At 39.0% G+C, this 21,956-nt stretch overlaps 1 protein-coding gene across 7 annotated transcripts in view; it reads right to left on the bottom strand.

The window, feature by feature from the left end:
• The window catches only part of ASTN2 (astrotactin 2), a 903,825-nt gene that overhangs the window by 156,220 nt on the left and 725,649 nt on the right, over positions 1 to 21,956 (bottom strand). The window lies entirely within an intron of this gene.

Here is a 21,956-nt window from a genome sequence, read left to right as displayed (position 1 = left end):
TACAGAAACAGGCAGGGGCATTGGATTTGGCCTGAGGGTCATCGTTTGCTGACTTCTGCTCTAAATGATGATCAATTTTCTATGTAATTGCAATATACTTCATATATATATATATAATATATATATATATATATATATACACACACACATATATATATATACACACACACACGCATATATATATATAAACACATTTTATCCTCTCTGCCTAGGATATTTTTTCCCTTGCACTTCAAGTCCTTCTTTCTGTCTCTCTGGGAAACCGCCCCTGACAGATCTGTGCCTGGAATTGTGCTCTAGTTCTGGATGCTGTAACACACTAAATTGCACCTACCTGTCTCACCCAACTGACTAGGATACCCCCAAGGGCCAGGGCCATGCCTTAATCATGACTATTCTCAGGGGACCCAGCACAGTTATTCAGTCAATATTTAGTGAAATGAATGAACGGACATTGGAAAACTGATCATTAATATTTGGCAGTGAAGAGAATTTGGAAGCCATTTCTTTGATTCAGCTTAGCATAGGACCCAAGTCTCTCCTCTGCCTTAGGCTGAGGGAAGAGATCCTCAGTGTGTACTTGAGATGCGGGGAATGGAAGGATCAAATCATTCCATTCAGTTGACAATTCAAGGCACTGGAATTGCATATGTGCATCGCCCTAGCCCTGTGCATCGCCCTAGCCCTGTCCATTGCCCTAGCCCTGTTCATTGCCCTAGCCCTGTCCATTGCCCTAGCCCTATGCATATCCCCAGCCCTGTTCATCTCCTAAGATCTATTTAAAGTTTAGGAATTCTAGGGAATGCTGATTCCTTATTCTTTTGCCAAAGAATAGAGTCTATGTGCTTGCTTGCTTTTTAAATTTTTTTTTGCATGGGCAGGCACCAGGAATCGAAACCGGGTCTTTGGCATGGCAGACTAGAACTCTGCCTGCTGAGCTATCATGGCCTGCCTTAATTTTTTTTTTTTTAATTTCTCTGTGCTTTTTACAATTTTGTTGTTGTTGTTGTTGCTTCGCATGGGCAGGCACCAGGAATTGAACACAGGTCTCCAGCATGGCAGGCGAGAACTCTGCCTGCTGAGCCACCTTGGCCCACCCTCTCTGAGCTTTTTTAATGAAAATTTCACACTGCCTATGACCAAGCACACATAATTAACCAGGTGCCACTTTTTCCATTGTGCATTGTTCAAAAGACTCAAGTGCAGCATATTTGGGTAAAGTAGGGCTGAGCTTTGCCTCCTTAGCTACCCGGAACACAGATCTGAAAGGAGAAGGTTCGTGTCAAGAAAGTTATTGTTTGAGCCTGCCTTCCATTTCTCCCAGAGCCTGTAACAACGTGGTACCAATTATTCCTGCCCATGTTCTTACCCATATCTTTTCCTCGGGAATGAACAAATGCCCTACTTTCTCCCAAGTTAAGTGTAGTGACTCAAAGAAACCAAAACCTAATCATAATAAAAGCCAGTGTTCACGAAGCAGCTACTTATATAGCGCAAGGCACTTTAAGTGCATTTTAAAAATGTAGTCCTCACAATAATCCTGAGATACAGATATCATGCTCCTCATTGACAGGTGAGGAAACTACAGGTGGTGAAGCAATTTTCACAAGATCACACAGCAAAGACTCAGGTCTTTCTGACTCCTAAACACATGTCTTTTCTATTCAACCAGGCAGACAGGTGGGATTAACCCCAAGTAGAGTTGCCAGATTTTGTAAATAAAAATACAGGATGACCAGTTAAATTTGAATTTAGTATATTTATGTCCCATGCAACATTTGCATGTAAAATGTCTGTAACAGGTTCTGGCACACAGTAGGAACACTGCTGGGAACAAATGTCTGTTCTCCTACTAGCACCAGAGGGAGACACTGTCATCAGAATAGAGCAGGTGGGATGTCATGAGTTCATGTTGACGAGTAGGTCTTTTCCTTCTTTGCAATATTTGGGACACATTTATACTGAAAAAAGCTTCGTTGTTTATCTAAAATTCACATTTAACTGGATACCTTGTATTTTATCCAGCTACCCTAACCCCACGTCACCACACAGCCACCCATGGCCTCACTTCTTCCTCTCCAGACTCTATTCTGATGAGAAGATGAAATAAGAAGACTTTTCCCTGCCACCTCTTTCCCCCCCACTGATACTCAGGAATTCAGACGTGGTCGTAGGCTGAATAATGGCCCCCAAGGATATCAGGTCTTAATCCCTGGAACCTATGAATGCTCCCTTAAATGGAAAAAGGCTCTTTGCCAATGTAATTAAAGATCTTGAGATGGGGAGATTATCCTGTATTATTTGAGTGGGTCTTAAATGCAATCCAAAGTGTCCTTAGAAGAGAGACAGAGGGAGATTTGACATGGAAGAAGAGGAGAAGGCATCTGATGACAGAGGCAGAGATTGGAGTGATGTAGGTACAAGGCAAGGAGTGCAAGTAGCCATCAGAGGTGTCAAGAGGCAAGGAAGGGATTCTCCTCTAAAGCCCTGATGGAGTTGGGCCCTGCTGACATGTTGATTTAGCTTGCATGAAACTGATTTCAGAACTCTGGCTTCCAGAATCAAGAGAGAATAAATTTCTCTTGTTTTAAGTTACCAAATCTGTGCAAACTTGTTACAGCAGCCACAAGAAAGTAATACAGGGACTAGTCCAGTCATCAACTCAGAGTCCTGAAAGGTACTTTAGAAATCTACAAATCCAACCCCCACCTCACTCTATAGAAATAAAAAGTGTAGGGGAAAGGAGACCTTGTTCAAGAATCAGTGAGAATGAGATAATGTTCAAATTGGAAATGTCCCACATATTATGTGGTCCTGTCCCTTAGTTTAATCTATAAAGAAACTGGGAGCAAGAGAAGAGATGAAACCAGTTTGAAGGAGAGCTAGTAGAAAATGGCTTGGCCTGACTACTAAGAGCTGGCCTTGAGGGCCTAGTACTCGTTTGTTTTCCACAATCCAATCATCTTGGTTTAATGTCCATCCTAGTATAAAATGTAAATTAGAAAATAATATGAAATTGCAAACCATAATGACAAAGCCAATGATGCTGCTGATAGTAATAGAAATAGTAATGTGAATGTCAGGTTGAGAGATTGAGGTATATCTGCTGCTTAACTCTGAAGGGTTCTATGAAGCAGATGATAGAAAATAGGAGAGTGTAAGGTATATGTGCTTTGCCTCTTATTAGATGCTTGACCTTGGAGATATTGTATGCTCAGGCTTCTATGCCCACAACTCAAAAAAACAAAGTCAACATTAGAACTTTTATCATCAAGTCGAATGGGAAGATTAAAAATGATCATGTATGTAAATGATCTTGGCACAGAGCCTAGCATTTAATAGGTGCTAACAAATGCTAGTGATTACTTTGTAGTAGTAGAAAACGTACAGGTTTCAGAGGCAAACGTGCTTGGGATCCAGTCCCAGCTTTACCATATATGAGTCATGTGATCAAGTCATTTCACCTCTTTGAGTCTCACTTTCCTTACCTGGAAAATGGAGCTTTCAGGGCTACTGGGCTCAAGAATGTCAGTAAAACGTATGCCTGGCCAAGCATTTGGCACATAGGAAGAGCACTGTTCTGACAATGTGCCAGAGCCTGTGGTGGGAACAAATGCCCATTCTGCTACCAGCACCAGAGGGAGGCACTCTCATGAGGACAGAAACCATATGGGATGGCATGAGGTCACGCTGACTGCCAGACCTTTCCTCCATTAGCTTTGCAGTTCCCCCTTAGTGAAATCAACATGCACAACTGTTCATGGCTTAAGATTCTGAAACATCTCCAGCCAGTGCTAAGAGTTTAATTACCATAATGGTGAAATCCAGGGCCATGGGTGAAAGTGACACAGATGGTAGGAGATTGCAATGGACTCCAGCAAGGAGAGGAGATAGAACATCCTTTTTGATGTATGTATGTGTTTTTGTCTTTGCATGAGTGTGTGTGTGTGTGTGTATGTGTGTGTGTGTGTGTGATTTTTGAAATCAATAGGAGCTAGAGTTTGTGAAATACAAAACAGGAAATCTCTCTGGAATTTGTGAGTTTCACCAGCCAGGCAGCTCTTGGGAAGAAATCTTGCCTCTCAGTTTCCATATTCACTGGCTTCTTCCCAAAGCCTGGGGAACAAAATGGGGGCTGGAGCAATGGCCAGGCAAACCTTGGATAGAGCACAAACACACCCTGATAAAAGGCCAACATCAAACAGGGAGCCCTCACAAGGCAGCAGAAGCCAGCACTGTGTTAGCACAGGATCACTCTGTTTCCTTACGTCTTTAGTCCTTGCAACACTTCATCCAGAGTCCAGTTAGATCCCAGGGGAGGAGAATCATAGAATGTTTCAGCTTCAAGGGGACTCTGTAAATCATCTCATCTAATCCATTTTACAGATGCAGATTCAGTGGCTCAGAGAGGCTAACTAGCTGGTTCAAGGTGCTGGAGCAATTTCATATTAAAACTACTCTATTCGTACATGTAACGCCTTTAAGATGGGTGCTCTATTCCCATCTACAGATGACCATAGAGGTTTAAGGATTGAAATAAAGTCCATCTGAATCCTGGCATACTTGAACTTTCCAGGTTACAGAGGAACAATAAATGTCAAAATTTCACCCAAAATATCATTGTCTCAGCCACTCTGCTTGGGTTATGCATACGTGTATATGTATGCATGTGTGATATGCATATGTGTGTGCTTTCAGAGGAAAATGAAACCATACACTGGAGGCATTGTTGACTCCTGGCTTTTACAAACTGGAAGGACTTGAGAAATAAATTCTGTACTTAATACAAGGGCTACAGTTGCATGGCCACTGGTTTTCATAACAAAGAAGGTTTGCATTTCCACAACTTGTAAATGGATCCAACTTCAGCTAATTAGCTAGCAAACCAAGCTGGACAGGAAGAGAAAGCAGCCACAAAAATGTTAAGTAATCAAAATAAACTAGGACTTATTCCTGACTCTATTGTTACTTTCCTATGTGAACTTGCAATAAGTAATCCCTCTCTCTATGTCTCACTGTCTCCACCTGGAAAATCAGGTGGAAGAAGATATGTTTTTGAAGGTTTAGTTCAGTTCAATCAACATCACTGAACTTCCTATGCTATCTAGACACTAAAAGGGGATATGAGCAAGATCCAGTACCTCACTTCAAAGGATCCATGGTTTAATGGTGAAGACATGTGCATCCAAACAATTACAGTTACTATGGTTCAAGTGTCATGAAGTAATAAACACAGGAGGCTGTGGGAATACATAATACATTATGGTAATGTCTTAGAAATCTTAAACTTTAAAGCAAATACCCTATATTTGTTTAAAGTATTTGGATATTCTATATAGAACATCACTAAGCCCATAAATTAAATTCTATAGTCTATTCTTACAGTAACTGTATTTTTTAACTTAGAATTTAGACTTATGGGCTGACACCCAGTTTGTTATTTTCTAATATTAAGATGGTTCTGGTCTCTTTGACTTCAAAAGGGATACCCTGAAGTCTTCATTCAAATTCTAAAGGGTTTTGTTTTCTCCACTGTACTAAAAAGCCTGGTCATTTGGCTGCCCAACCCATTCCAAATGAGAAGGGGTAAGGCCTTCGAGAGATAAAAGACTCTGTAATCTTTTTACACACCGGCTCCACTATAAGGCCTGGCACAGTGCCTAACATATAACATAGGTTAGTTAATTTTTATAAAATTGAATTGAAAGTTCACATGGAGAGCTGAAAAAAAAACACTTTACAAATGGTAAAAGCAAAGAGAATACGTAAGTGAGAGAGATCCTATTCTTCCTCAAGATTATCTATATTTCCCGTATCAAGGACCCCCATCAATTTGATTCCTCCAACCAGAAACCAGGGAATCAATATGGGCTCCTCTTTCTCCCTCATGTCTCAAAACCAACCTCCCATGGCTAGTCCCTCTGCCCCCTCCCTGGTAGGCTAGTAATGACTTTTCTCTGAACTACTGTCATAGCCTCTGGACTGGCCTCCTACTCCAATCCCAAGGTTTCCATCACATCCTCCCACAGCTGCCTGGGGAACATAACTGCTCATTCCACATCCTGCTTGGACCCTTTCAGAATTTCCACCCCCTTCTGCTTAAAGTCTCCACTTCTTAGCCTGACATTCCAAGTCCTCTATTCTTCAGTCTCTTCTCCCTTCTTATCTCCACTCCTTCCCACTCTCTGCTTTAACACCTCCAACTTCTTAGAATGGTATGCTCTTTCACATCACCGACCTTTTCACATGCTTGCCTTCAGTCTCAAATGCCCTTTCCTCACTTCTTCCTCCTTACTGAATTCCAGGAAACTTTCCCTGTCTACTAGCACTCTGCCACAACTTAAGAGACTTTTTATCACCCTCATCTCATTCAATTTTTGCACATTTCACAATTCCTTGCTCTGTGATTGTTCATGTATCCTTCTTGCTTATTAGACTGTGAACTTCTCCAAAGCAAGGTCACATACATGATTAACCTCTGTGTCCCCAGCTCTACACAAAAAATTTAACACATAGTAGGGGCTAAAAAAATATGTCACATTTCATAGCTATGTAATAAGAAGCCCTGACAGGGATTAATCTTGTGTAGTTGCTATTATTTTTCTTTGCTAGCAAAGTATTCCATAATGCAATTGTTTACCACACAAGGAGCAAATTACCTTAAAGCCATTGAAAGTGGCTTGGGATTGGGTGTATAGGAGTTCCTCTTGGAGGTAACTGGGGTTAATTCTGGGAAGAGAGTACATTGATAGTTGTTTGTTTGTTCTCAAACAAGTATTTAAAGGTTTAAAATAAGAAAATTGTAGGGTCCTGGAGAGACATAAGAGTAAGGGAAAGCTGCTGATGCTCTAGCTTTGTAGGGAAACTAATTCTTGAGCCCATGCTGACCTAGTTTGTATGGTCAGGAAGGATTAGGTTTAATGAATAGAGGAAAGATCATAGGGGGCTTCACAGCAGTACCTATGGAGAAACAGGTTTCTAGTCCAATGTGGAACTCAGGTAGGACAGGACCACCTAAGTAACCTCTTATTTGATCATCAGCACACTCTTTATGGTGGCAGTGGAAGATACCAAATTATTCATTTCCTGGTATCTATAGCAGTTGAAGACCAGGGGCTAGAACCACCATTCTTTGGGAATGGACCAAGACATGCTGATGTGTCTTGACAATGAGGCGATTCATTAGTTATCCTATTACAGATCAATGGATACATAACTAAACAGTAGGTGTGAGGACACGTTTGGAGAGAAAAGTGGGCAGTGTTAGTTGGCTTAAGTCTTATTCCCCTACAGAGCAGTAAGGCAAGTATGGTGACTTTAAAACATGAACCTAAAATTCTTGGTCATTCTTCTCATCATGAGATGGGATTGAAGTTCCCTCCCTCTTGAATCTGGACCGCATTATTGCCTGACTAAAAGATGTGATGCTGTGGCAATTTCCAGGCTTAGGCCTTAAGAAACTGGTAACTTCTCTTTCCTGTCTCTTGGGATGCTCACTCTTGGAATCCAACTACCATGCTGTGAGAAAACCCAAGCCACATGGACCGGCCATGGGCAAGTTTTCCAGCCAACATTTCCAGCTGAGCTCAGTCAATTGCCAGTCCATTTAGAGAGAATAATAAAATGATCTTTGATATTTTATGTCACTAATTGTCAGGGTTACATAGAAATACTTAACTGGAACCATACTACTTAACTCAAACAAATGACAACTCATCTCTGAAGAATCTTGAAAGATTGCTTGGAGGAGGGAGAAACTAGGGAAAAGCCAGAAAAAAGGGAAGTAGAAACCCTGACCTACATACACATGCCAGGACCCAGATGGCATTGGAGCACATCACACGCATAGTCATTGTCATAGATCCCAAGCATTTTAGAGCTAGAAGCATACTGGGGGGTGATACTGGCTTTCAAATTCTTAGCACAGAATAAGAGGACCAGAGAAAGGAAGAGACTTGTCCAAGTTCACACCTTAAGAACCTGACAGAGAATAAGCCAAGTTTCTCATATCAATTGACATTCACTACATCAGGCTCCTACATCCAGGCCTGGGTTTAAGCCACTAAACTACTCTGTCATTCGACAGGAAGCAAACATAACAGCATGCACTGAGAATGTGCTAAGCACTTTAACACACATTATCTCATAAGGCCCTATCAATAGCCTTATGAAGTAGATTCTGCCACTAACATTTTCATTTCACAAATGAGGAAACTGAGGTTTGGAGAGGTGAAATAGTCTGTTCAAGGTAACCCGACTAAAAATGGGTTAATCAGGACTTGAACTCAGGCTATTCAATTCTAAATCTCATACCTTTAACCACTACAATTACAAGCAATATTCTCACTGCATTAAAGGGTATTAGTGATAACATACTATTCATTGAGTATGTACTACGAGTCAGGCACTGTTCTTAATGTTTCACATGCATTACTCCTTACGACAACCTTAAGTATTTTAGATACAGAAACTCATCTCATTTCCCAAACAATTTATGAGGTAGGTACCATTATTACATCCATTATATATATACACCCAAGGTCACATAATTAACAAGTAGCAGAGTTAAGACTTGAACCCAGGAAATCTGGCTTTAAAGGCTACACTCTGAACTAGTACATTATAAAGCCTCCAAATAAACACTCTTAGAGAGACAGTTCATTTGAAAAAGAGTTATTTACTCCCTTGCCTCCCCCCACCTTTAGCATATATTGGGATTTTTCACAGTGCACAAGATCAGTGAAACTGCCCTCTGACAGTGCCATTTTTGTAAGTCAAATGCCAGCAATTTTATATGGTTCAATGTCATAGACGCCACAAGACTGAGTAAAACCCCACAGGAAAAAGGCATAGAATATGAAAAGAGTAGAATGCCTAAGCTATGAGAATCTAAGGAACTATACCATGTTCTGATTAACTTGCTCTGTGTTTTCACTAAGTCTCTTTCCCTCTCTGGGCCTTATTGAAATCATCTCTAGTTTCTTCAAATTGGATATTCAGATCACAGCATTGCTGCTTCCAGTAATTTTCTGATTTGGGCTTTGGATTTTGCCTTTTCTCCAAGCTGGCCACAATGTTTCCATCCTCTTGAAAAGTTCTCATTCTAGATGTACTGCCTGGAGTCCTTAAAAATTCCTGCAAGCTAACATCCTTTCTGGAGGGGAGGTCATGCAGATGAGGAATGTGCTTTGATAATTCTAGAAGAAAGAGAAGAGTAAAGTGAAGGGGACAGACCTCTATGAAGCATCTCTTTATTCTAGGTCTGATGCTATGGTATCTGCCTGCTGTCTCCAGATATGACAGTTCTTACAGTCCCCAAATCACAGATGAGCAACTTGGGATCAGAGAATACAGTGGCCCATGGTCACGAAGATAAAAAGCAATAGAACTTGGAATGTACTCTAATACTAATTCCAAATTCTAAGCTATGCCCCTGACCTCCCCTGATCTCACTGCTCAGTTTCAGCCTCTGAGTCAGATCCCTCCATTTACAAGTCTGCACAGTTAAGAAATACTAACTGGCAAGGATCCATTCCCTATTTGAGAAATTGTGCAGTTCAATCCATAGCTCTATAAATCATAGAAATGACACCTAATTTCCCCTGTCAGGATGTTTCACTTTTCAAGCCATTCTCCTCTGAATGATGAGAGCCTAACAGAACAGCTTGTTAATCTGGATGACGGGAAGAAGACATTTAGAGCTAGTCAAACCTCCTTTTTGCCACACTTACCTCAACTAATGAAAATATATTAGAGAAATAAATACACAACCCACTGAGCTACTCCTGCACAGGGCTCCGTCAGCTGTCTGTTTCCCAAGATACATAGTCAAGACGATAGGGTTATATGATCCTTAGGCAAGGAACTATTTTTCTTGTCAGTTAGCACCATATTTCAGCTCCCATCCATCTCAGGTAGAGGATGGAGTGCTAGATTTTAATGCATTAAAAATAGCAGTAAGCATCCATGAGGCAGACCCGGGTTCTATTGCCGGACTATGAACCAATTAAAAAAAAAAAAAAAAAAACAAAACCACAGCGAACGATTTTGAGAATTAGTATATGACAGACATAGTGCTCAGTGTTTTACATGCAGAAGTATCATTTAATTTGCAGAGCAATATTATGAATTAGCTACTCCTATCAGTCCATTTTATAGAAGATGAGACTGATGTCCTAGGGAGTTAGGTTCCTTTCCTATGACAACAAAATTTGCCAGAGCAAAATTCAACCCGTGGTTCATGAATTCTAAAGACTGAACATGCTTAACTTCTATTAGCTAATGTAATTCTAAAAATAAACCAGCACATTAGATTTTACTGTCTCTGTGAAATTCTTGAAAAAACTTAAACTTTGAAAAGTTTGAGGCTCAGATTATCAGATGACTTTCTCAATGTCACAAATCTATGAAAACTTGGAGTTAGGATTCAAACAAAGGTCTGATTCCAAAGACTGAATCCTTTTCTCTTCCCCAGTCCATCTTCGTAAATACGAAGACAAGCAGGAGTTGAGGAACATAGCACATCCTCAGAAAGAAACAAGGTGACTGGCTAGCCTTATTTTGGCCAGTCCGAAGTCCCTATTAGTCTACTACAATGTCCCAAAGTGTGTTTTCAGAGACATGAGCTCAGTGGGACATTAATTGGCATATCTATCTATATATCTATATCTATCTATCTATCTATCTATCTATATATATATATATATATATATCTAGAGAGAGAGAGAGAAAGAGAGAGGAGAAGGTTTGTCCCTGTGGTCAAATAAATTTGGGAAAAACTTGATTAAACAAAACTTAATGAATTGCTCTACTATAGGACTTTTCAGGGACTTTAATATGCTCATGTACACTGGATAATCTCTAGAAGGGTAATATATAGAATGCAGCATTTCTCAAACATACTTGTTCATGGATTTTTCTTTCTCCACATGCCATCTGGGGATGTAGTTCTCTGCGGAGTTTCCTCCAGTATATGTTAATCTAGATTAAAGCCTGGACACAAAATCCTCTGGTAGTCAACAGCTGCCCAGGAAGTAGAACTCACTCCAGCTCTGTCAGTAACTGTGCAAATTTGGTTAAGCCAGCTCACCTCTCTGGGCCTCAGTTGTCATGTCTGAGGCCCTGATCTGCTGGCAACACCAAGAGGCAGGTACAACTCTCACTGATGTTGCCCCAATTCCTCCTAAAACTTTTCCAAAATACCCAGCTCTGGTGCCTGCTCTGGCTTCCATGCCCTGGGCTGCCCTGATTAACTGAGCTCGCCATGACTCTGGCTTCCATGGCCACAGATTCTATTATACCCCATCTGACTCTTTTTGGTAAGTATTTATTTATTTATTTATTTATTTATTTATTTATTTATTTATTTATTTATTTATTTTTTGGTGGGGGGCAAATGGTCCAGGAATCAAACCCGGCTCTTCCACATGGAAGGCGAGCATTCTACCACTGAACCACTACTCCATCTGACTCTTAAGTGTCAACTGATTGCCTTTCTGCTAACGTCAGCCCCCCAAATCTCTAGCCACCACTTTTCCATCAAGCCTCACATCTTCCCACCATACTCGTCATACTCTGTGCTCCAGCCATAATTTTCTAACTTCTTGACTTTTTACATGCTATTTTCTCTCCTTGTAACACTCTTTTCCCTATAACACTCTTCTCACTACTACCCAGAAATTCTCAGCATAGAGACCACCTCTTTGAGACAGCATTCCCTGACCTGCTGTGATAGTTAGCTTTGTCTGCCAACTTAGCTAAACTGTAGTACCCAGTAATTTAATCAAACACGAAACTACCTTAGTGGGAAGGTGTTTTGTAGATGTGAATAACATCTATAATCTGTTCAAGAAATTGCCCTCAATAAGGTGGGTGGGCTAAATCTAATCGATCGAAAGGTCTTAACAAAAACTGAGGTTTCTTGTAGACCAAGAAATTCTGCCTCAAGACTACAGCTCCTGCCTGAATTTCCAGTCTGCCAGCCTGCCTACAAATCTCAGCCTAGCCAGCCCCCACAACCAGATGAACCAATTCCTTAAAATAAATCGTATATAATATGCATATAGTATATGTATGTATCTGTATATTGCACACACATACACAAATATGCACATATACTAATGGTTCTGCTACTTTTCTGGAAAACTCTTTCCCTAAAGTTGAGGTAAATCTAATCCTTTATATTGCATCTCCTCCACCTCTTTCCATCATAAAACTTTTTGACCATATTATATTTACTGCACATTTTTTTTCACCACCAAACTGAGGTTAACGGACCTGTCTGTTTTGTCCACTGTTTAATCCCTAGTGCCTGACACAGAGTAGGGGTTCAGTAACTGGTCAATCAATTAATCAACTGATATGTTACCAATTAATTAATGTCAGGAATCCTAATCCTATTGTATCTCTGCTCCTTTGTCCCTTTGCTCCCTGTTGGCCTCAGAAGGCAGACAGTTACTATGCCCTGGGCCTCTATCTTGTTCCCCTAACAGACTTTAGTGTCTCTCTGGAGTCAGCCCACGAGATCTAAACTAAAGCTATTAATTTAAAAACTTTCAACAACTTCCAATAAAATATGGAGGGTTTTTTCAAACTTTTCCTTCCAAGAACCCCAAATATCAAAAGAAAAATATGCAAAATTCTGAATTCAGATTCCCAAACCCAACTCACATCTTATTGAATTATATTCCTTGAAGATGTGCTCCAGAATCTATTATTTAAGAAACTTCTAAGCTATTCTTATGTACTATTAAGTCCAAGGGTCTCTGATCTGTTTAGCCAGTGGCTTTTGGTAGATCCTGGCACATCATAGTGTATCCCCCTGGATTTAAACACCTCAGTTTGAGGATAAAATCCTACAGGATTTTGGACCAAGATAATGGTGTAAGATACTCCAGGAGGCCATTCCCCAACAAAATCTTTGAACAGCGTCAAAAATGGGCAGAGCCATTTTCTTCAAATTCCAGAAAGCTGTTAGAGGGTTGTAGCAACTGGACAAGTGCCAAATCAAGAAAATAGAGCTTTAAAAATGGTAGAAGAAACTCACGGTTCTAACCCCTTCCCCACTCCTTCCATGGTGCAGTGTGGGCCACTCTGGGGACCCAGCCTGTGTTCAGGTCCCTGGCCCTGTTCCGAAGGGAACAGAGTAACCCCTATGTGCATACTGCTATACCTATATGTCAGTTTCAATCTATTGGTGACAGTCTGAAAGACTGAACTAGAAAACCTGTCTCTGCCTTGCCATCCCAGAACTTGACCTGCAGCCAAATGAAGCTTGTAGATAGCTAAAGCAGTGTAAGAAATAAATTAAGTCAAACTGGCCCGGGGGAAATGATCACCTGCATTATGTCATATGATAGAGAACTGGGAGAGGTAGAAGTCTATTTCCTAGACAGTAGAGGGGGGCATTTAGACTTCCATAAAATGAGGAATTCATAAAGCCACAAGCTCAAACCCAGAATAAGACATAGGCTCAGAAAAGACAAAGAGAAGCTTGTACTTCACATTCACCTCAGGCTGATTTTCTTCATAGGAGGGCTAAACTCTAAATGAGAACAGAAGACAATGCATAGGAAATTTACAAAGACTGTGAAAGATGATTTTGCATCTCTTTGTTTTTGTTAGCTCCTGGCACTCAAGGAAATTTCTGTTATGCTACTAGCTGGATATGATCTCAGGGAACAGACTGCTCAGGGACTAAATTGCAGGGTTGACACTTTAAAATATTAAAATGTACAATATGCAACAAAAGGTTACAGGACAAACAAGGAAAAAGGAAATAAGGGCCCATCCAAAGGAACAAGACAAAAATTCAGAAATCATCAATGAAGAAGATGAGACATTGACATATGAGATAAGGACTTAAAAAAAAAAAAGAAAGTCTTCAATGTGCTCAAGGAAATAAAGGAAAATTCAGAGAAAGAACTAAAGGATATCAGAAAAATAATGCATGAACATTATGAGAATCTCAAGGAAGAGACAGATATTTTTAAAAGGAACCAAATAAAATACTTGAGTCAAAAACCACAATAATTGGTTTGAAAATGTCCCCAGAAAGGTTCAGCAATAGATTGGAGCCGACAGAAGAAAGAATCAGTTAACTTGAAGACAACACAATTGAAATGAGTCAGGTTTAGGAGCAGAAAGAAAAAAGAATGAAAAAAGTGAAAACAAACTAAGAGATCTATAGAACATAATCAAGCATACCAATGTATGTGTAATGAGAGTCCTTGAAGGAGAAGAACAAGAGAAAAAGGCAGAAAAAATATTCAGAGGAATAACTTCACAAAACTCTCCAAATTTAACAAAAGACATGAATAGGTCATTCAAGAAGCCTAACAATTCCTAAACAGGATAAATGCAAAGAGAATCATACCCAAACACATAGCCGTCAAACTGTCAAATGGCAAGAATAAGGAGAGAGTTCTGAAAGCATCAAGAGAAAAGCAACGTATTATGTAGAAGGGAGTCCAATAAGACTAAAGAGGTGTTTTTGTTTGATCATTTGTTTTTTGTTTTGGGGAGGAACCTAACTCAGGATTAAATGTTATTTTCTTACCAAAACCACGGAATGAATAAGGCAGTGGAACAGAATATTTAAAGTCCTTAAGAAAACAACCGCCAACAAAGAATTTTATACCCAGCAGACTCTCTTTCAAAAATGGGTTGAGAGAAAAAACAACAACAACAACAACAACAAAAATGAGTTGAGAAATTAAGACATTTCAAAATAAACATAAGCTGATGAAGTTAGTTTTTCTACATCTGCCCTACAGACAATGCTACAGAGAGGTCTTCAGAGTAAAAGGAAAAGACATTGTATAGTGAAACAAAATTTCAAAAAGAAATGAAGACTTCCAGTAAATGTAACATATATATATGACTGTAAATTCCAGAACTATTACATGATATATTTTGAATGTAGCTCCACTTTTTATTTCTTACATGCTCTGAAATGCAAATGTATATAAAGTAATGAGAAATATATGGTTATCGAAATATAATGTATACAGATATGATCTGTAAAAAGTACAACAAAAAGGTGGGAGGATGGAAGAGTAAAGCAAGAGTGAATGTGTATGCTATTGAAATTAACTTGGTATCAAACTGAATGTGATTGTTACAGATTTAGGATTTCAGATTTAAACCCCATGGCAACCACAAGGAACATATATATGAAATATATATATACAGAAAGAAAATAGAAGGGACTCAAAATGATACAATACAAAAATCATATAAATATGAAAATAGGCACTGAGGGAAAAGACCCAAACAACAAAATGGCAGAAGAAAGTCCTGCATTATCAGTAGTTACTTTTAATGTAAATGGATTGAACTCAATAGTCAAAGGAAGAGGCTGGAAGAATGGATTTAAAAGCAAGGCCCAAATACAGGCTATTATGAGAGGCTCACAATAAATTCAAAGACACAAATAGGCTGAAAGTGAAAGATGGCAAAACTATATTATGCAAATAGTAACCAAAAGAGATCTGGGATAGCTATAATGATATCAGATAAAGTAAATTTATTTAAAAAACTGTTACAAGGGATAGAGAAGGTCACTATACATTGATAAAGTGGTCAATTCAACAAGAATGCATTATGATTATTAATATATATGCACCTAATTGCAGAGCCCCAAAATATATGAAGCAAATATTGACACATTTGAGAAGAGAAATAGACGGCTCTACAATCATCATAGGAGATTTCAATATACCACTTTCAATAATGGATAGTAAATCTAGACAAGGGATCAGTAAGAAAACAGAAGACTTAGACAATACTCTTAACAGACACATATAGAACATTTCATCCAACAGCAGCAAAACACTCTTCTTTGGTGAACATTCTTCAAGATAGACTATATAGTAGGTCTCAAAAGAGTCTCTATAAATTTAATATATTAAAATCATATAATGTACCTTCTCCAATAACAAAGACATAAAGCTAGAAATCAGTAACAGAGGGATAACTGGAAAATTTACAATTAAGCAATGCACTCTTAAATAACCAGTTGGTCAAAGAAGAAATCACAGGGGAAATTAAGAAATATCTTGAGGCAAATGAAACATAACATACCAAAACTATGGGATGCAGCAAAGGCAGTACTGAGAGGGAAATTTATAGCTCTAAATACTTACATTAAAAAATAAGAAAGTTCTTAGGTAAGAAACCTAACCTCACAAATAGAGGATCTAGGAAAAGAACAGCAGACTAAATCCAAAGCATCTAGATGGAAGGAAATAACAAAGACTAGAGTAGACATAAATGAACTAGAGAATAGAAAAAAATGGTTAACAAATCGGAAAGTTGATTCTTAGAAATGATCAATAAAATTGGCAAACCTTTAGCTACTTACATGGATGCAAATAACTGAAATTAGAAATGAAAGGGGAGACATTACTACTACATTACTGAACAGAAATAAAAAGGTTTATAAGAAGAACTTATGGACAACTGCACACAAACAAATTAGATAACCTAAATGAAATGGGCAGATTCCTAGAAACACAGAATCACCTACACTGACTCAAGAAGAAATAGAAGATCTCAAGAGACCAATAATCGGTAATCAAAAACCTCTCAAAAAGAATAGCCTGAAAACAGATGGCTTCAATGGTGAATTTTACCAAACATTCCATGAAGAATTAATACCTATCCTGTTCAAACTCTTCCAAAATATTAAAGAGGTGGGAACACTACCTAACACCCTAATAGTGAAGCCAGAGAAAGGTTCCATGAGAAAAGAAAATTATAGACCAGTAGCCTTTATGAATATACATGCAAAAAATCCTCTGCAAAATACCAGCAAGTTGAATCCAACAGCATAATTATACACTATGAACAAATGGGATTTATCCTAGGTATACAAGGGTGGTTCACTATAAGAAAATCAATTAATGTAATACAACAAGGAAAAATATTAATAGAACCAATATAAAAAAATTACAGGACCATCTCTAGTGACACAGAAAAGACATCTAACAAAAGCCAGCACCCATTCTTGATGGAAAAAAAAAAAAAAAACTCTTGGAAACTTAAGAAGAGAAGGAAACTTCATAAATATGATAAAGGGTGCATAGGAAAACCGACACCTAACATCATACCCAATGAGTAAAGACTAAAAGCCTTTTCTCTAGAAACAGGAACAAGACAAGTCTGTCCACTGTCACACTGTTATTAACATTGCATTGAAAGTTCTAGCCAGAGCAATTAGGCAAGCAAAAGAAATAAAATACATACAAACTGGAAAGAAAGAAGTAAAACTTTACATATTTGCAGATATTATGATCTTAAATAGAGGAAATACAGAAAAATCCACCACAGAGCTACTAAAGCTAAAAAAAGAAATTCATCAAAGTGACAGGGTACAAGATCAACAAACAAAAATCAGGAGTGTTTCTATATACTATTAATGAGCAATCTGACAAGGAAAACAAGAAAATTTACAACAGCAACTAAAAAAATTAAATATCTAGGAATAAATTTAACCTAGGATGCAAAGGACTTATGCACAGAAAACTACAAAAGATTGCCAAAGAAATTAAAGGCAATCTAAATAAATGTGAGGACATTCTGTGTTCATGGATTGGAAATATAAATATTGTTAATATGTCAATTCTAACCAAAGCAATTTATAGATTCAATGCAATCCCTATCAAAATTCCAAGAGCCTTCTTTGCAGAAATGGAAAAGCCAATTATTAAAATTTACATCAAAAGGTAAGGGGCCCTGCATACCGTGTTCATGGATTGGAAGACTAAACATAATTAAGATGTCAATCCTACCTAAATTGATTTACAGATTCAATGCAATACCAATCAAAATCCCAACAACTTATTTTTCAAAAACAGAAAAACCAATAAGCAAATTTATCTGGAAGGGCAGGGTGCCCCGAATTGCTAAAAGTATCTTGAGGAAAAAAAACGAAGCTGGAGGTCTCACGCTGCCTGACTTTAAGGCATATTATGAAGCCACAGTAGTCAAAACAGCATGGTACTGGCATAAAGATAGATATATCGACCAATGGAATCGAATAGAGTGCTCAGATATAGACCCTCTCATCTATGGACATTTGATCTTTGATAAGGCAGTCAAGCCAACTCACTTGGGACAGAACAGTCTCTTCAATAAATGGTGCCTAGAGAACTGGATATCCATATGCAAAAGAATGAAAGAGGACCCGTATCTCACACCTTATACAAAAGTTAACTCAAAATGGATCAAAGATCTAAACATTAGGTCTAAGACCATAAAACGGTTAGAAGAAAATGTAGGGAGGTATCTTATGAATCTTACAATTGGAGGCGATTTTATGGACCTTACACCTAAAGCAAGAGCACTGAAGAAAGAAAGAAATAAATGGGAGCTCTTCAAAATTAAACACTTTTGTGCATCAAAGAACTTCATCAAGAAAGTAGAAAGACAGCCTTCACAATGGGAGACAATATTTGGAAACGACATATCAGATAAAGGTCTAGTATCCAGAATTTATAAAGAGATGATTCAACTCAACAACAAAAAGACAGCCAATCCAATTACAAAATGGGAAAAAGACTTGAACAGACACCTCTCAGAAGAGGAAATACAAATGGCCAAAAGGCACATGAAGAGATGCTCAATGTCCTTGACCATTAGAGAAATGCAAATCAAAACCACAATGAGATATCATCTCACACCCACCAGAATGGCCATTATCAACAAAACAAAAAATGACAAGTGCTGGAGAGGATGTGGAGAAAGAGGCACAATTATCCACTGTTGGTGGAAATGTCAAATGGTGCAACCACTGTGGAAGGCAGTTTGGCGGTTCCTCAAAAAGCTGAATATAGAATTGCCATACGACCCAGCAATACCATTGCAAGGTATTTACTCAGAGGACTTAAGGGCAAAGACACAAACGGACATTTGCACACCAGTGTTTATAGCAGCATTATTTACAATTGCAAAGAGATGGAAACAGCCAAAATGTCCATCAACAGACGAGTGGCTAAACAAACTGTGGTCTATACATATGATGGAATATTATGCAGCTTTAAGACAGAATAAACTTATGAAGCATGTAATAACATGGATGGACCTAGAGAACATTATGCTGAGTGAGACTAGCCAAAAACTAAAGGACAAATACTGTATGGTCCCACTGATGTGAACCGACATTAGAGAATAAACTTGGAATATGTCATTGGTAACAGAGACCATCAGGAGTTAGAAATAGGGTATGATAATGGGTAATTGGAGCTGAAGGGATACAGACTGTGCAACAGGACTGGATACAAAAACTCAAAAATGGACAGCACAATACTACCTAATTGTAATGTAATTATGTTAAAACACTGAATGAAGCTGCATCTGAGCTATAGTTTTTTTTATATATATATTTTGTATTTTTTCTCTATATTATCATTTTATTTCTTTTTCTGTTGTCTTGCTATTTCTTTTTCTAAATCGATGCAATGTACTAAGAAATGATGATCATACATCTATGTGATGATATTAAGAATTACTGATTGCATATGTAGAATGGAATGATTTCTAAATATTGTGTTAGTTATTTTTTTTTAATTAATAAAAAAAAAAAAAAAAGGTAAGGGGCCCTGAATAGCCAAAGCAGTCTTGAAAAGAACAGTGTTGGGGGCCTCATACTTCCTGATCTTAAAACTTATTACAAAACCACAGTTATCAAAACAGCATGGTAGTAGCACAAGGACAGACCAATGGAATTGAATTGAGAGCTCAGAAATAAAATCTCACATATGGCCAATTGATTTTTGACAAGGGTGCCAAATCTCCTCTATGGGGAAATGATAGTCTCTTCAATAAACAGTACAGGGAGAACTGGATATCCATAAAGAAAAGAATGAAGGTGAATCCTACCTCACATCACATACAAAAATTTACTCAAAATGGATCAAAAACTTAAATATAATAATCAGAACTATAAAATTTCTAGAGGAAAACATTGGGAAGCATCTTTAGGGCCTTAGGCAATGGTTTCTTAAACTTTACAACCAAAGCAAAAGCAACAAAAATAGACAAATGGAACATCCTCAAAATTAAAAACTTTTGTACATCAAAGGTCTTCAACATGAAAATTAAAAGACAGCCAACAGAATGGGGGGAAATATTTGGAAACTATATTTTTGAGAAGTGTTTATTATCCAACTATATAAAGAAATTCTACAACTCAACAACAAAAAGACATACAACTCAATTTAAAAATTGGGCAAAAGACCTAAATAGACAATTATCCACAGAAGATATACAAACGGCCAATAAACACGGGAAAAATGCTCAATACTATTCGCCTGTAGGGAAATGTATATCAAAACTACAATTTGGACTGCTGGGAGGATGGCTGAATAGAGTAGTTGGAGTTTAGCCCTGCTCCACAGAAAAGTTAGAGATGGGACAGGATGGTGACTGAGGTGGTGACTCAGTAGTGCAGCTGACCTGGGAGAGCCCAACACTACCACATGGGGCAGCCCTGGTTTCAGAGGCTGAGGAACTGAAAGGCAGAAAGCTGGAGCCTAGTTCTGAGGTGTGGAGTCATGGAGCCCGTGGAAGTGCACGGACAGGAGCCAGGAACTAGGAAGTAAGCCAGACCATGTTCCTTGGGTGTGCTACCCTCACCAGGCAGCCCCATGACTAGCGTCTCACTCCACATCCCACGCACCCGAACCCCATCACCCACTCCCATTCTCTGCTCTCCAGGTGCCCCCACTCTACCAGTCTCCAGTACACCTACATGCCCCCCACCCCCACCCTAAGTACAGCCCAACCCACCTCTCCTGCACCCCTCATGAGCACTACCTCTACCTCCCTATTCCCTGCAGGCTGTTGCCAGTGTATAAAGGTTGCTGGGACTAACCTCCATACTTAGGTTACCCCTGGTTCCTGCCCATAGTGTTGCACAGCCTCACTCTGCCCCCCTCCTGAGGTCTGCACATCAGTTTATGGCAATCCTAGGCCCACGCATGTGCATGGGCCCCCAATCACATCATTCAGCTCTGGGAACTGCACTTTAAGCAGTCCTAGAACCGCGCATGTGTACAGCCCTCAGCCACACTTCCCAGCTCTGAGAAAGTGCTGACCTGCGCAGCCAGGTCACATCTGCCCCCAATCCATTAAGGGATAATGCAAACCTGATGCCACAGCTCTATGCATGTGCACAAAGGGCCCCGTGCCTTAGACCAGCACACACCAAGGTTACAGCCCCCAAACCGGTGCACCCACACAGCTACATCCTCCCTGGCCACTGGGTATCCACGTTCACAAGCATCAACTATAACATCCCCAATCTGTGCCTATTACTGCCCTGAAACAAATCACCACACAGAGTGCCCCACCCCATACGCTGCTCCCTGCTGTACAACCAACCTACAAACAAAAGGCCTTAGATTACTGAAAGAAATCAACTCCCAAAGTAAATCAATTAGGATATTTACATACCACAAAGAGAGCAGAAGATCACTAAGCGTATCACACTTCAGACCAATATAGCCCTGCCTAATGACCAAATTAAAACACTAGAGGAGACACAGATATTGGTACAATTAATCAAAGATGTTCATACAACTGTATGTAATAAAATAAGTGGGATAGCAAATGACATAAAGGAGATCAAGAAGACAGTAGAAGAGCATAAAGAGGAATTTGAAAGAATATATAGAAAAATAGTGGATATCACAGAGATTAAAGACTCTGTTGACCAAATAAAAAAAAAACATACTAGGGGCACACACCACCAGATTTGAAGAGACAGAAGAAAGAATAAGTGACATAGAGGACAGGATGACTGACTTTGAAGACTCAAAACAGCAAATGGAAAAAAAGAAAAAGGAAAAAATTGAATCGGATCTCAAGGAAATGATAGGCTAAACAAAGTGCACAAATATAAGAATCATTGGTGTCCCAGAAGGAGAAGAGTGGAGTAAAGGGCTAGGAAGAGT

This window comes from Tamandua tetradactyla, chromosome 2, assembly GCF_023851605.1.
Source record: "Tamandua tetradactyla isolate mTamTet1 chromosome 2, mTamTet1.pri, whole genome shotgun sequence".
NCBI lineage: Eukaryota > Metazoa > Chordata > Mammalia > Pilosa > Myrmecophagidae > Tamandua > Tamandua tetradactyla.
This window is presented reverse-complemented; position numbering and strand designations above follow the sequence as displayed.